Raw genomic sequence first — 13954 nt, forward strand, 5'->3', positions numbered from 1 at the left:
CAAAATATGCATATGTAATTAGGTATTCATGCCTCAAGTGGCCTGACCAGTGACCAGTCTTTGACTGACAAGGTGATATCTCGTCGGTATCCAGCACACTTTTGCACTCCTCAAGCAATTCTTTTGAGGACTAGCGATGTGCTGGGAATAGGATTGTCTAGCTTCTTGTTCTTCCTAATCAGAAGAGTGGTTTCTCCAACTGTCTGTGGTGTCAACTGTTCTGACTGGAGTGCTTCCTCATCTTCAATCTCCTGCAGTGGATAATCTTCCATTTTTTTGCATTACCTTGGTGGCTTTTTGGAACCTAGAGGTGGTGGAGCTGTTGCTGTTGTAATCTGATTCAAGCTCCCGGTCGAGAAACTCGCCACTAGGTTGTCAAGTTCCCCCACTGTCATTGCCACGGCAATACAATGATGGCTGATGTTCCTGATCAATCATGCGCATGTGCAAGAACACTTTCCACTGTTAGCAAGTTGAACCATGTAAGGCAGTGGCGTCCACTATCAATGAATGATCTTGAGGTATGGTCAGAGGGTCGTTGACACTTTTTTCAGATGATCCAGGAGTCAGACCCAAGTTCTCCATAATACGTTTGGCCTGTCTGTAGGTTCCTTGACTGTTGCAAACAGTACTCTTTTTGTGTTACACTTATAATGGACACATTTTCTGCTCGTTTTTCCTTTGTGCTTTCGCTTGTTCTGATGGTTTCCATGGGGTTTAACATCATTAAATTTGAGAACAAAAGAACTGATTATTTTACCTATGGAAGAGGGATTCTGCTATTCAATCTATATTTGAATGGAATTCCTAATCTATTAAAAGCATGCAATTCTAATGAACCAGTTATTCTCCCAAGTGGTTCACATTAAGCTGTTTATTATATGCTGATGATGAAGTTTTATTCTTACGCAGTGCTACTAGTCTTCAAACAAGCCTAAATATCTTTCAGCAATACTGCAAAAACTGGAAACTCTCCATAAATCTCAAAAAGACAAAAATTATGAATTTGAGAAACGATGCCACAAATCAATGCTTGAGAAATATTCCTTTTTTTATTGATTATGACCCTATTGAAATGCACAAGACTATTCCTACCTAGGACTTGCCTTCTGGGCTAATGGTAACTTCTCAAATTCAAAGGGAATACTGATCGAAAAATGTAGATGCCTTATTTTTGCATCAAAATTTTTCTTGACTTCCAAAAATTAGCAATTGGTACTTGCAATAAACTTTTTAACACACTGTTCGAACCTACATTGTATACCTCAGAAGTATGGGGTGCATATGACACAGTGAAATGTGATAAATGGGAACAGAACCCTTTAGAAATTACACTGATCACAATCATATCTCGGTGGTCATTCGGAAGTCAGCCAAGCGTGGTCATTGCACTTGTGCTGAATAAGAATGTTGTATCACGACAGACTAGAAACAGTAGAAAACTCCCAAAGCACAAACTCAGCCAAAACGCTAAAAAAAAATGTTTACTCAAGTTTGGGCTTATAGAAGATAATGTCACAGTTTTTCAATGACCATGAAATTCTGAATCCTGGTAGTTAATCAATTGTGGCCCTGAAAAAAATTTGAAGGAAAAAAGACTACAAATTTTTAAGAAAATGCTTTTTTCATGAGAGGGACTCACGTTAGCAAATAGCTAAAACTATAGTTTCTATATGTTTTCATTGCTCGAAATCGTGCGCATTTTCAACACCCTAAAGCTTTTTGCTTACTTACAAGGACCCATATGTTATAAAGATCCCCAAAATAAAGGGATAAATCTCATAGTTTATTAGATATAATCGTGTAAAGTTTATCATTTCCACATAAATTATGATCTAGATTGGGAAACCGCTAAATTTCTCGCATTGGGTCTTTTGCGATTTTGGTGAAACTCTGTTCAATGCAAGGCACTAATGTGCACTATGTGTAACCAACAGATTTTCACGAAAAAATGCTGGCAACAGCAGAATTTCGACTCAGACCCCAAAGAGGCGTGGCACTATAACCTCGTGACATTTACTTCAATTCCCAAAAATTTTATGCTATATTTTAGATTGATCTATGTGTTATCCGTGCTAAATGTTAGACTTATGATCAAAGTAAAGGTGGGGATACCAGAGTGCTTTTAAAGTAGGTTGATACCCTCGCAAAATGACTGGGTTGAGTCACCTTGATGAACCTTAAAAATCAGTGAAAATGAATTTGTTTCCAAAAGCTGAACACCCCCTCAAACGGGCGTGGACATGCCAAAAACCTAGACTTAATAAAGTGGGGAAGTTGAGTTCCCGGGATGGTATCCATTAATATCTCTTTAGAGGTCAAATAGTGCTACGTGTCTAAGAGGAGGAGAAAATGAGTCAAGAAAAACAAATCATGGAAGTCAAAATTTAAATGAAGACTAGACCCTATGGGGCTAGACCCTTCGGCATCATGGTTGTGGTTGACTTAGCTCTTCTTATAATGCACGAATTGCTTCACAGTTCCGTCAGTTTAGATAGAGTTGCCTGGGGATGTAAAACGCTTGCACAGGATCTATACCCCCGACCAAACTCTGCTTGTCGGGCAACATAGTTTTTGCAAGTTGGGTCTTTGATTAGATGAACTGGATTTAGTTGTGGGAAGAGTGGGCTGCTGCTGGTGTGCGGAGCTGCTTACTGGAGGGAGAAGAAGGACGTGGGTACAATAAAATTTGTTGTTGTTAGAAGCAGTGATCATCAGGAACATTAAGGGGAGTTCTTGAATTGGTTTGTTGAGTCTGTTGAGGGAGAGGTCTTGTTTGTTTTTTGAATCTATTGAATGCTGCATCTTTAAGGTTGGCTTCGAGGAGGCCAATTTTCCTTAATGTTGCTGTTGCTGATTAATTGTACGTTAGGGAAGGCTGTTAAGGAGCCCAGTTTGCTGTTGAGTTGGCGGCAGAGAGGGTTATATTTGTCGTCTTGAGTCAGTAGTGAAGAGATAATGTTTTTTGATGAAGGATATTTTCACACTGCAATTTCGATCATTTTCGATCATTAGCTGAGCATGTTCTGTGCAAATTCCCAGTGCTGAGCATTCAAAAGTCATTTGCACTGGTGTGAATGATTATGTGAGGTGGGCTTTACTTCAAAAATGACGAAGATTTGATCCTGATGTTTGGTCAAGAGATGATGTTGTCTGCTGGTAACCAGACTGGTGCATATGCTACTAGTATTTTAAGGTCAGCTGATATGACAGAATGCGCAACCCCAGACAGTACCTCAGGTAATTTGGAAATTGCGATACTGAACGCATTAAATTTAGCGGATCAAATAAATGGGTCAATATCAAATTTTGAAGACGTCCTGCAATTTGCCAAAGAGTTGTACTAAGAAGACAATTACTTGGAAAAGAACAGAACAGTTCTTCAAAATTGTGGATACAAATCTCCCAGAGAACTTTACATCAGTTTGGATGAGAGCCACTATGTGGCGGTTAAATCAAAGCTTCAATCTCCCTCCCTGGGCAACCCCCCGGGCATTTGAGTTTTTTGAAAATTACTGTTTATATTCCTCCCTACCCCAGCCAAATGCTGTTCTAATGCCCCACACTAGGGTCCATTCGGGTGATCAAATACCCCCACCCCAGGGACATTTAAAAACTTTCCATGTTATCCAAAAAAGGAGCTCATGACCTCGAGTCTGCAGACAGGTTGCAATAGACAGTACAGGTTTTATTCTAATTTATTCTGTAACTGCTTTATAATAAAGAAAACCAATATGAAACATACATTTAATTGACAAATTTTGGTCACAAATCCTAAACGTAATCAATAATCTTTCCTCAATATTAAATAAATATTATATAACAATAGCGTTCTGTTGAGGCAGATCAACAGTATTTACTGTTGAGCTTGAAAATTTGTGAAGTTTTGAATACACCTGTAGCAACTGTTGGTCATGTGATCAAAGTTTCTAAACAAAAACAATAGTTTCGGTAAAAAGTGTTTAGGCGTAGAGAAGTCTGCCAATAATAAGAGGGATTTGTACGGGAAGAACAGTTTAAATCACTCAGCCACAGTTTTCTATACAAACCCTTTTACATTAAGAAATTTTCAAGACGTCGTTTATCGAGAGTTCAAATATGGTATGATTTTAAAGCAAGCAACTATTAAAAGTAAGAGAAACAAGAGCGATGAAGTGGTGAAGACAAATGCAGACACTGGAAAGAAAGGCACAATCAAATTTTACTACCTAGGTATTTCTGAGAAAAGTTCAACTTTGGTGTAGTAATTGTGGTATCTGAGAGAAAATGATGGCCCACTGGGCTGACAAAGAACACTGGTCAGTAAGGGAGGGTCCCAACTTTATATTGAAAGAAATCTGTTATGGTGAAAGATTTAATAGCACACCATATGATGACCTACTATTAGTGGCTAACAACTGCTAAGTATGCTAATTCCAGACGCAGCTCATGAATATCTCTATTTTGTGTGAACAAGTGGTTTATTTAATCCTTTAAACAACACATGCACACAAGTTCTTCATTTATGATTTCACATTTTAGTCATGATCAGTCGCTGCCCTTCAAATCTATCTAGAAGAGAACTAATTTTGTCCATCATACGCATGGCCTTATCGCACATTTGTGCATGTGCCTTATTTGCTTCCTATGCCAACTTGTCATGGCGTTTCTTCTCTTTGTTTCCTTGTTTCTTTGGGACTTTTGTTTTGCTTGTGCTTGGTTCAGCTGCCTCTTCAGCAACACCGTCAGGATCACCACATTAAATGGGTAGTTTAACTTCTTTATTGTCACTTTGAATGCCGTACACTGGAGCATTGGGCCACTGATACTCTGGCTGCCAAAGAAAACCGACCACCACTGACATCCAGGTCGGAAATGCCGAATACGGACGCCTCAGGAACTGTCATCAGCTGGGTTCATATAACCGGGAACATGATGCTACTATTCTGGGAAGGTTGTTTCGTGAATCTCGGCAACGCGATAAGGGACAGGTTTGGAAGTGCCCATTCTGGTTCTTGATATATTGCAGAGACGTCATCAAGTCAGACCAGATAAGGGTTTCATCTACTTGAACATCAAGCTCCCTCAGGATTGAGTGCCACTAAGACTGCAGGTTGCAATTTTAGGTGAGGTATAGTCCTGTTCCCAGGAGCAGTGGATCACTACTTGCTCATTGACAAACAAGAGAATCTGTATTGCTTGGGTTACTCTTGTCTAGTAAAACATACCCTCGCATTTGTCAGACTAGGTCCTTGTAGGAACTGTTCATTTACGGATGTGCCACTAGACTACACTATGGGTGTACACCGGGTGATGGTAGTGGGCCATGCAGTTCTTTAGTGGGTGGATCAGGGGTTTCCAACTGGGCTCTATCTTGAATATGGTGTTTAACAGTTTTATGTATGCCCCCCTCTACAACAGCAGGAGTCCTAAAATTTACACTTGGCACCTTAACATGAGTGTTCCCAGTAGAGAGTGTGTTGGAAACCCGGGCATTTCCCATTGCTGGGGTGAATGTATGAGATGGCTTGCTCACTAGGACTTTATTGGCACTAATCACAGACGGTTTAGTTTCAGGTGGTACCTTTAAGGATTGAGCGTCCTTTACATCCAGTTTAAGGGACTATTTGACACCTTCCTGGCCAGTGAGTGAATTAGACATTTCCTGTTCTGTAATAGAGGACTCCAAATTGGCTAATTCTACTTAATTTCTCACAGCTGCGACCTCTCTCTGCTTCTAATTTGGTCGGTTCTAGCCTTTGTTCTAATTGTTATTCAGTTCGTTATATTTCCATCTCAACCCTTTTTACTTCCAATTCTACCATTTTTCTACTTCTTTCTTCAGCCTGTTTCGGCACTAATGCTGCTTTTGCTGCTTCGATTTTAGCTCTTTGCGCCCTTGAACTAGCCAGACTTGATTTTGAGTCAGGACTCACAGTAGCCTTAACAGATTCTGGAGAGCATTCCTCATTACTGCATAAAAAGCTCTCTTCATCTCTTTTCATTCGACAGAAACAGATGGCATCCTTATCTGGTAATTTAACTGGAACTGTGCAACGTCGAGTGTACCATTGCCCCAAAATGTCAGGGAGACTGCAAATTGTCCAAAATATTTCTAATTTAGGCAGCACACGGTTCCAATGTTCAATGTCAGGGTATATGCGTTGAACTAGTAAATGAATGTTTTTCATTTTGTCAATAGCACATACCACAAAGTCACAATATTTGACATTTGGCACTGAGAAGAGTTGCTGCTGTACTTGAAAGTAGTAGCTGTGAGTTTTCTTTAGTTGGAAGTGCCCATTTACTTTTTCTAGGCAGGAATTCTTTTGCTGAATATAGTCCTCAAAATTACCATCTTTGATGATGAAAGGGCATTTCATTTCCCCACACCCGTTCCTGCAACAGCTACAAGGCACAAGGAAATCGGGTGTGGCATAGAGAAATGCTTTCCCTTTGTTTATAAATAATCCACACTTCTTTACCTCTAAGTTTGCATGGTTTGCTTTGACAGCCGCTTCATATGCCTTTATGGCATCACTCGTGCTTTTGACCATGCCTAACTGCTTTAGTATTGACCTTGTAAAGGCTTGGGTAACAAATTGTCCTAATCAAGGACTGGGAGGGTTTTGCAAAGTTTGTGTGAAATACTGCAGTGCTAACAGATGCGCCAATTCTGGCACCTCTATGGCTATAAAATCCTGAACCGTTTGCCTGGGATCGTGAGTTGACTTCCACTTTGTTTATCTGGTCCTCAGAAATATTTAATGTGATGTTAGTACTCAATTTAAGTAGCTCCAGGTACTGAAGATCAAGATTTTTAGTCTGAAATAATTCTGAAATGGTCGGTAGTGTGCAGCTTTCATCGATAAACTAATCAGCATAAGGATCAATCAAGCTTAGGGCCACAGCTTTGTTACCACAATTATTCAGTTTAGCATAGACCTCTTCCATTTCTCTATCTGACGGTGGAGTCGAACCAAATTGTTGTCCATGGCGTTGTTCTACGGTATTTGTTTCCTTATTCTCCCCAGCATTTTGAGGTAATGACCCAATTTGCAGATCCAATGTGGTTTTTAGCTTTTGGGCAGATGAAAAGTTGATATCCTTTGCTCTTGCGTATGGTACTTCGTTCACATACGTCAGTTAAACCAACCTGCATTTCACTTGAGTACAGGCGAGCTTTCCTTGGATCTGTGTTATGGCTTTGATGTAAAACAGAGCACTCGCTACATGGGAGCAGGTTTCACCTAGTCCTGCTTTGCAATCTAAACAATGCGCTGAGATAATGGTCCCATCTTTCTCTGTGATGATCCAGATATTCACTAGAGGATCTCTCATGCTCTGCGAATGTCGCACTTTAGCCACTACAACATACTTGTCCGCTATTTCCTTTCCATTAACTGACGCGACAAAGCCAGAAACCATTTGATTATATGCCTGAAGACTTTTGAAAGCCTTTAATTGCTTATTCGTGTAATGGCTTGTCTCTAGAACTAAGTACGAGAGTAAGTCAGAGACTTCTATTGGAGGCAAGCATTCTGGACTCAACTACTCGCTCGGTAAAGCTGCCGGATCTACTCCCACCACAGAAATCTTCAAATATCGTTCTTTTGTGTGGTTTCTAGGCCCTTGGCATTGCAGAAACGCGCCCATTGAAAAACGTCGCCCGTGAAAAGTGGGATACCCATTAGGCTTTGCGAGCAAAAACGAAGTTTCAAAGACTACCGTCGTTTTCGGTCTCTTATGAACTTCATAGCGGTTAACTATTCTCACACTTTCAAGAGACAATGCAGAAACAATAGAAGTAGGTTGCCATTGTTTTAAGTGTTGGAATGTCTTTGTCAGTGCTTCAAGTTTATGCAAAGAGAAGCATTTTTCTTCCTCGTGCACTAACATAAAACCCTCGCGAATTCGGTAGTCTCGTGCGAATCGTTTTGATGGTAAAACAGTTAAAGCTAATCAGAAACCAAAGTATTCTTCACTTAAAAACACATCTTCCCGAAAATCACTCGATAAGATTGAATAAAAAAGTTTGCAGCGTTTATAAATATTATTATCAGAAGCGGTATTGTAGTTGTTTTCAAGAAACGGATTAGATCGCTGTTTAGGTTTGGCCGTTAAATATGTAGTTATAGCGTTCTTAAACAAAGTATTGCTCTTAATTTTGCCTTATACTTTGCTAAAATCAATATCTTAAATGAAGAATGTATTTGAGAGTGCTTTTTCGTCGAATTTGCCTGTAAATTTTAAGGTTTATAATATTATCCAAAACCCGTGACAAAATGTAAACAAACTATTAACGCATCGGTTCGCTCATATTTCATCGATCGATTCGAACACCAAGAATTTTGTAAAAGGTAAAAATTCATTTTAAGTCAGTGCATTGAATTATTTACGGCAAAATCAACAACAGTCATCAAGGATTTTTCAATTTTGAAGCGTTTAACAGCAAAAAGTCACATGCTAATTCGGAGTAAATTTAGAAAGTTTTTAAACAGACTGAGCTATTGTTAGTCGTGTAAAGTTCTATTCTTCATCGACGAATAGGCAAATGTTGCGGATGTCTGAGCAGGAACAATAACCAGGAAAGGGATATACCCAGGGGATTTCTTGATTGACACTAAATTAACGTCATTTTTCACTTATTTGCATTTTCACGATCGACGTTTTTGAATGGGCGCGTTTCTGTAATGGCATAGCTTGAATGCACCGGTATCTTTTGCAGAATATCCTCTGGAGATTCTGGATTCTCGCCTTTGAAGTTATCCATTAAAAGTTGAATTTATTGCACGCGAACGCTTCATCCTTCATAGAAAGGCTTACATTTGCATAAAATATGAGCCCTTACATGGGCTCCAACATGGCGGGTGCCTAATTTGCATAAATGTGTGATGTCAGCTGAAAAGCGAGAATAGAAAATATTGAAAGTAATCGTGGGGCCAAAGATTATGGTCAAAGAACAAAATATCCTTAAGTATTGTCGAGAAATGTGATGTGACATGATGTTGGCCACGCCCTTAACGTCAAATTTCTGATATACTTAAATGTTTTTTGGAAAAATTTGCCAGAAAGTACACAACATTGCTCCTCACTAATGGTAATTTGACAGAGTTGGAGCAAATGTATTTTTAAAATTTTGCAAAAAAATACGAAAAGTAGCCTCCATTACCACCTTAAGAGACACTGAGACCCTTGCTCACTCCATTACAATGAAAGAAATCAACTTGAACTGCTCTGTTGTACTTATGTCAACTGACTAGCAGTGTAAACATCTATCGTACGGAGGCGAGAACACGTGGGGTGCATCAAGATTGTTGAAGGACGAGAAATTTGGCAACTTTTTTGCACACTTCAAATAGGCAACGGAGATCAGCAACATCCACGTTTGGAAAAAGGATGAAAAGAACCTCCTCACTAAAGAGATCTAGCAACATCAGCAATGGCAAATACAAGAGTCATACCCAATTTCAGGATCAGTGCGCGAAGCACAACATCTTGAGGCACATGCTCTACTTGATTGAGGTTACTTGAGGACATATCACGTAGGTTAACTCATTGCTTCCTTCAGAAAAGGCCTCTTCCCTTTAACTTTCAACCAAAAAAAGGCCCTGAACTGTTGCGACATTTCGCCATTCTCGTCGTGTTAGGATTTACCTTGTGCATCAGTGCATCATATGTTGGAGGTAAGTTCACGTCCAGTCGTCCCCTCAGTTGTGACGGCATCACACGCTTGAATATCGAATTCCTGCAAATATATCAGGCACCAGATGGTTTTTCCCGATCTTCATGAGAGCTCCATCTGTTGCAAGGCCTTTAGTATTTTCAGTCTTCAAACTACACTGATGCAGTCCATCCTTGATTAGGGAGGTCAGGGCATCAGAGTTCGCACATCTTTTACCAAAAGAAATGCACTTTCCACTCATGAGGTGATCGGGCTCACAAACTGTATGAATGTCAGCATTTGGGACTCTACAGAGATGTCTGTTACCTCACTATTTAGCTTCAGGCCCAACATATGACTTTGCACAGTGAATGGTACAACGCTTTTCCGACTCAAACCACTTCATCCACCTACTCTACACTGGCATAAACCGCGTGCAACCTCACCATACAACTTTCTTCGTGCTTTGTTCCCTTTGCTTTCATGTCTCATTAAGCCCACTGGGCCTGAAGAATCCGAATGCCTGCTCTCAGAGCTACATCAAGCACAAATTAAGTGCCATCATCTAGACCTAATGGTGTAGGTCAAGCGCCTGAAATGATTGACTATCCAGGTCGCACGCTCCAGAGCCACAGCCAAAACTAGGCTAAGGAACAGCACGCTCAGTCCAAGCCTTCATAATGCCGTAGCAGATCTAGTGGCCAGAAGCCCCCTCCAATTCATAGCCAGAGCCTCAAAGGCAATGTGCCTAGGCTCAAAGCATAGTTGGGCCCACTCTCCAATGGCTGGAACATTATAATAGACACATTTGTCATTGTGGGTCTTCTCAAGGTCTGCATTGTCTGCAACGATTGTAACGTCCAGTATTGTTAAGTTGCTATTGCGTACTGGGACTAGGTCTGGCCTTTGAATACCTGCTGGTGTTGGTATTGCCGGTTCATGGTGGATACTGTACCCAATCTTTTCCGCACCAGACATTACCAGATTAAGATGTGACCCAAGGACTCTGGTCTGCCGCCACAGTCGCATCTGATGTCATGGTCGGGGCGACCTCTAGCCGATCTCAATGCTGTACTGACCAAGTTGCCCCTGATCTTGATCGCACCAATGTATGCATGTCCATTAACTGCATATCCCCCAAAGTTACCCACAGATGTTGTGCGGGTACATGTGGGGCTGTCGCCAGTCCTCATCCATTGCATGAGCGATGCAGTTGTTGTGCTAACACACCCCTCAGACCCTGCGTGTTCCCACAACAGAGTCATTCAGGGTGGTCTGCTTTGCCCTGAGGACTTAACGTGCCGCTGGGGTTTCCAGCGTAGCACGTACCACCGGGTTCGTGGAATCAGCCATTCTAGCAGCTCTTGCTTGATTAAGGAGTGGTTTTCGTGCTCTAACAGAGGAAGATTCAACCCACAATCAACCGCCTTAGCATGGAAAAAGGCGGTTGAGGTGTCCTTCGCTAGTTTAAGCCAGGACCTAACAGCAGATCGCATAGTTCAATCGAGCCATTTCAAGTACTTGGCAGATGACAGTGTTAGAGTAAGCTGGTGGAGTAGCTTGGGAAACAGATGGCAGTTAGCAGTATATGGCCTCTGTGGCGGCTTCAGTGAGGCTTTAGAGATGTTACTCAGCCCCTGCTTGAGCGTATCCGCAATGGTTGCCTTTGTACTTTGTGGCGAGATGTTAACGCCTAAGTACTTGTAGACTTGGCTAATGGTTAAAGTTGGTATTAACTCTCCCTGTACCCGAAGGTAGGGGTGTGGATACACGATCCACTTCTTCGCTCTGCCATCTATGCTTAAGCAGATACTCGCCGACTTTCCTTGCAGACCAGGACTAAGTTCCAGTCCACACAGTATGAGCTGGTGGTCCAGATCACTAGCCAGCACCTGAAGTCAAACTGGGGACCTTGCGATTAACGCAGTGTCATCCGCGAAGACGTTGTGGTTCACTCTGACAACTCCAATTTCCGTTCCAAGCTCCGGACCAAGCCCGGTGAGCGCCAAATCAATCACGGCATTAAATAAATGAACGCTGATCGGGTCTCCTTGTCTGACGCCCCGCCCCAACCTGATTGGATCGCTCAGTTCAGTGCCGATCCTTAGTTTAGTCAGCACATCGCTATACAGCTCACTCAAGTAGCCCAGGAAAGGCGGTGGAACCCCTAAACGAGCGGCCACAACCAAGATAGATTGGTGGGACACAGAAACGAAAACCTTCTTCACATCCACAAAGGCAATGTTGAGAGGGCAGAGGTTATCCTGATGGTGTTTGGTAACCGTCTGCATGAACCATTCTGAGTTGGCAATTCCGTCCCTGGACCAGAAAGCCTTTTGGTGGAGACTGAGCGGAAGATGCATCTCCATCCTTTGTGCCATGATCCTATGGAAACATCTCACCACAATATCCGATATCATGATGGGATGAAACTCATTGGGGGCACTAGCTCCCGACACCTTAGGAAGCAGCACAGTGTCGCCTCCTCTCAAAATACTCGGCAGGTAGCCTGATAGAAGCCATAGATTGAAGTGAGCCGCCAACTGGTTGGTGGGCATAGCTCTCACGTCCTTTAGCTTTCGGCCGTCTGGGCCCAGTGCTCCATCCTTCATCCCATTCAGAGATTGGTCGACATCCCCAGCTGTAATAGGGGCCATAAGCTCCCACTTAGGTGGCCCCACAGGCTGCGGACACCTGTCGTCTGGCACCGAAGCTCGCTCAAAGACTGCCAAAAAGGCTCCTGAACTCCCATAGGAAGATGAGTTGGAGGATCTTGCCAGGTGCCTCAGATGACATCTTGGGCACAGCAGGATCTGTTCTTACCGTACTCCCGCTGTACCTGGGCGTACTGTGCCATGCGCCAGACTCTAGGTCGATCCTGGGCCCCGGTCCGCTAGGGCCTGGGACAGGGACCTGGCGCATGCCTCTCGCAAAGCGGCAACCAGGACCTGTACTCCTTATCCAACGCATTCCTCACCCTGTCGTCTGGGCAACAGTCAGTGCACTATTTGATCTAATAACACATCCCCCAAGTCTAATTTCGCTCCCTCCAGTGCCTTCCTCAAGGCATCCAACCACCTACACTGCTCAACAGTCAGTCGTTTGGGGCCCAAGAGCCCTTATCTCAGGCTGTTCTTGTGTAACCTGGGATGGCAATGATGGTGAACCGAAGGTGGCTCACAATGGTCGGTTGCTATGGGTTTTCCTCCCGCAACTGTACTTGCTTACTGGCGCAGCAATTGTCAGTGGCAGTTGGCAGAAAAAGCAATAATTGGAAAACATTCTCAAAATGGCGGCAAGTAGAAAAGTTATCGAAAGCCCAAGAAAGTTAAATTTGAGGCCTCTTGGGGTGGAAAGTGATACAGAAAGAGGGGACCGCCTTTGGAACAGAAATGTGGTGGAGATGAAATTTTCTGTTGAACATGACTGGATGAAGAGGGTTTGTTTTGCTGAGAACAAGCCGAATTACGGGATGAGGAGCTCGACCCCGTCCTGGAAGAGCTCATGAGGAACAAGCTTGAGCTTATTGGCCCGATGTTGGATGGGTTTATAATAGAAATTGGGCTTTGAATTCATTCCAAGCTCGGCAGATCAAGAATGACTGGTCTCATGGCACCTGTCGTGTTATCTGTGCCCTTCCAAATCGTCAGGCATCTGTGGGTCCTGGTACAAGTTTATGGCGGTAACATTGAATCCTCAAAGAAAGGAGAGAAAATAACGACGATCACACGACCCGACACAGTGGAGAAAAATTTGGTCGCCAGCAAAATTTTCAAGGGAGAATTCTTTAACGAAGCGACACTATGCAAAAATTTCCGAGAAGGGTCGAATAATTTAAACCTTCAGTGGCAAATCAATCTTTGTTGTCATGCAAACAACTCCAATTGAAATAAAGTTCTCCATGAAACGTCAGAGGATCACCACAACTTTTTACGTTCAGCACTATGACCGAAATGGTTTTGCGAAGGATTCTAATTTACAGAAACTCATGAACTTGACCGAGAAACAACAGGACTGATTAGACTGATCTGTTTGAGCATCACTTTGACCTTGAACACTTGAAGTCAACAACAACAACATTGAGGTTGTCTCAATCAATTATTTCAAATGAAAATATTTCTTTCAGATATAAAAGGATTTTGATTACTAAATAACTTAAATATCTAGTCGAAAAAGAATACAATAAATGCATTATTACTACAAGGTAAAGCCACTATTAGTATTCTATAGAGACAGTCTTACAGTGTTATGTAGCTAAAAATATTATGAAGATCTTTGAGTTTCACTGCTTCCCAATAAAAATTGTTACTT

General features: G+C 42.1%; 1 pseudogene; it reads left to right on the top strand.

The window, feature by feature from the left end:
- The first annotated feature begins 12932 nt into the window (after positions 1–12932).
- LOC140934269 (uncharacterized) lies at positions 12933–13820 on the top strand (annotated as a pseudogene).
- Positions 13821–13954: the final 134 nt, after the last annotated feature.

Source organism: Porites lutea, chromosome 4 (genome assembly GCF_958299795.1).
Source record: "Porites lutea chromosome 4, jaPorLute2.1, whole genome shotgun sequence".
NCBI classification, from domain to species: Eukaryota; Metazoa; Cnidaria; class Anthozoa; order Scleractinia; family Poritidae; genus Porites; species Porites lutea.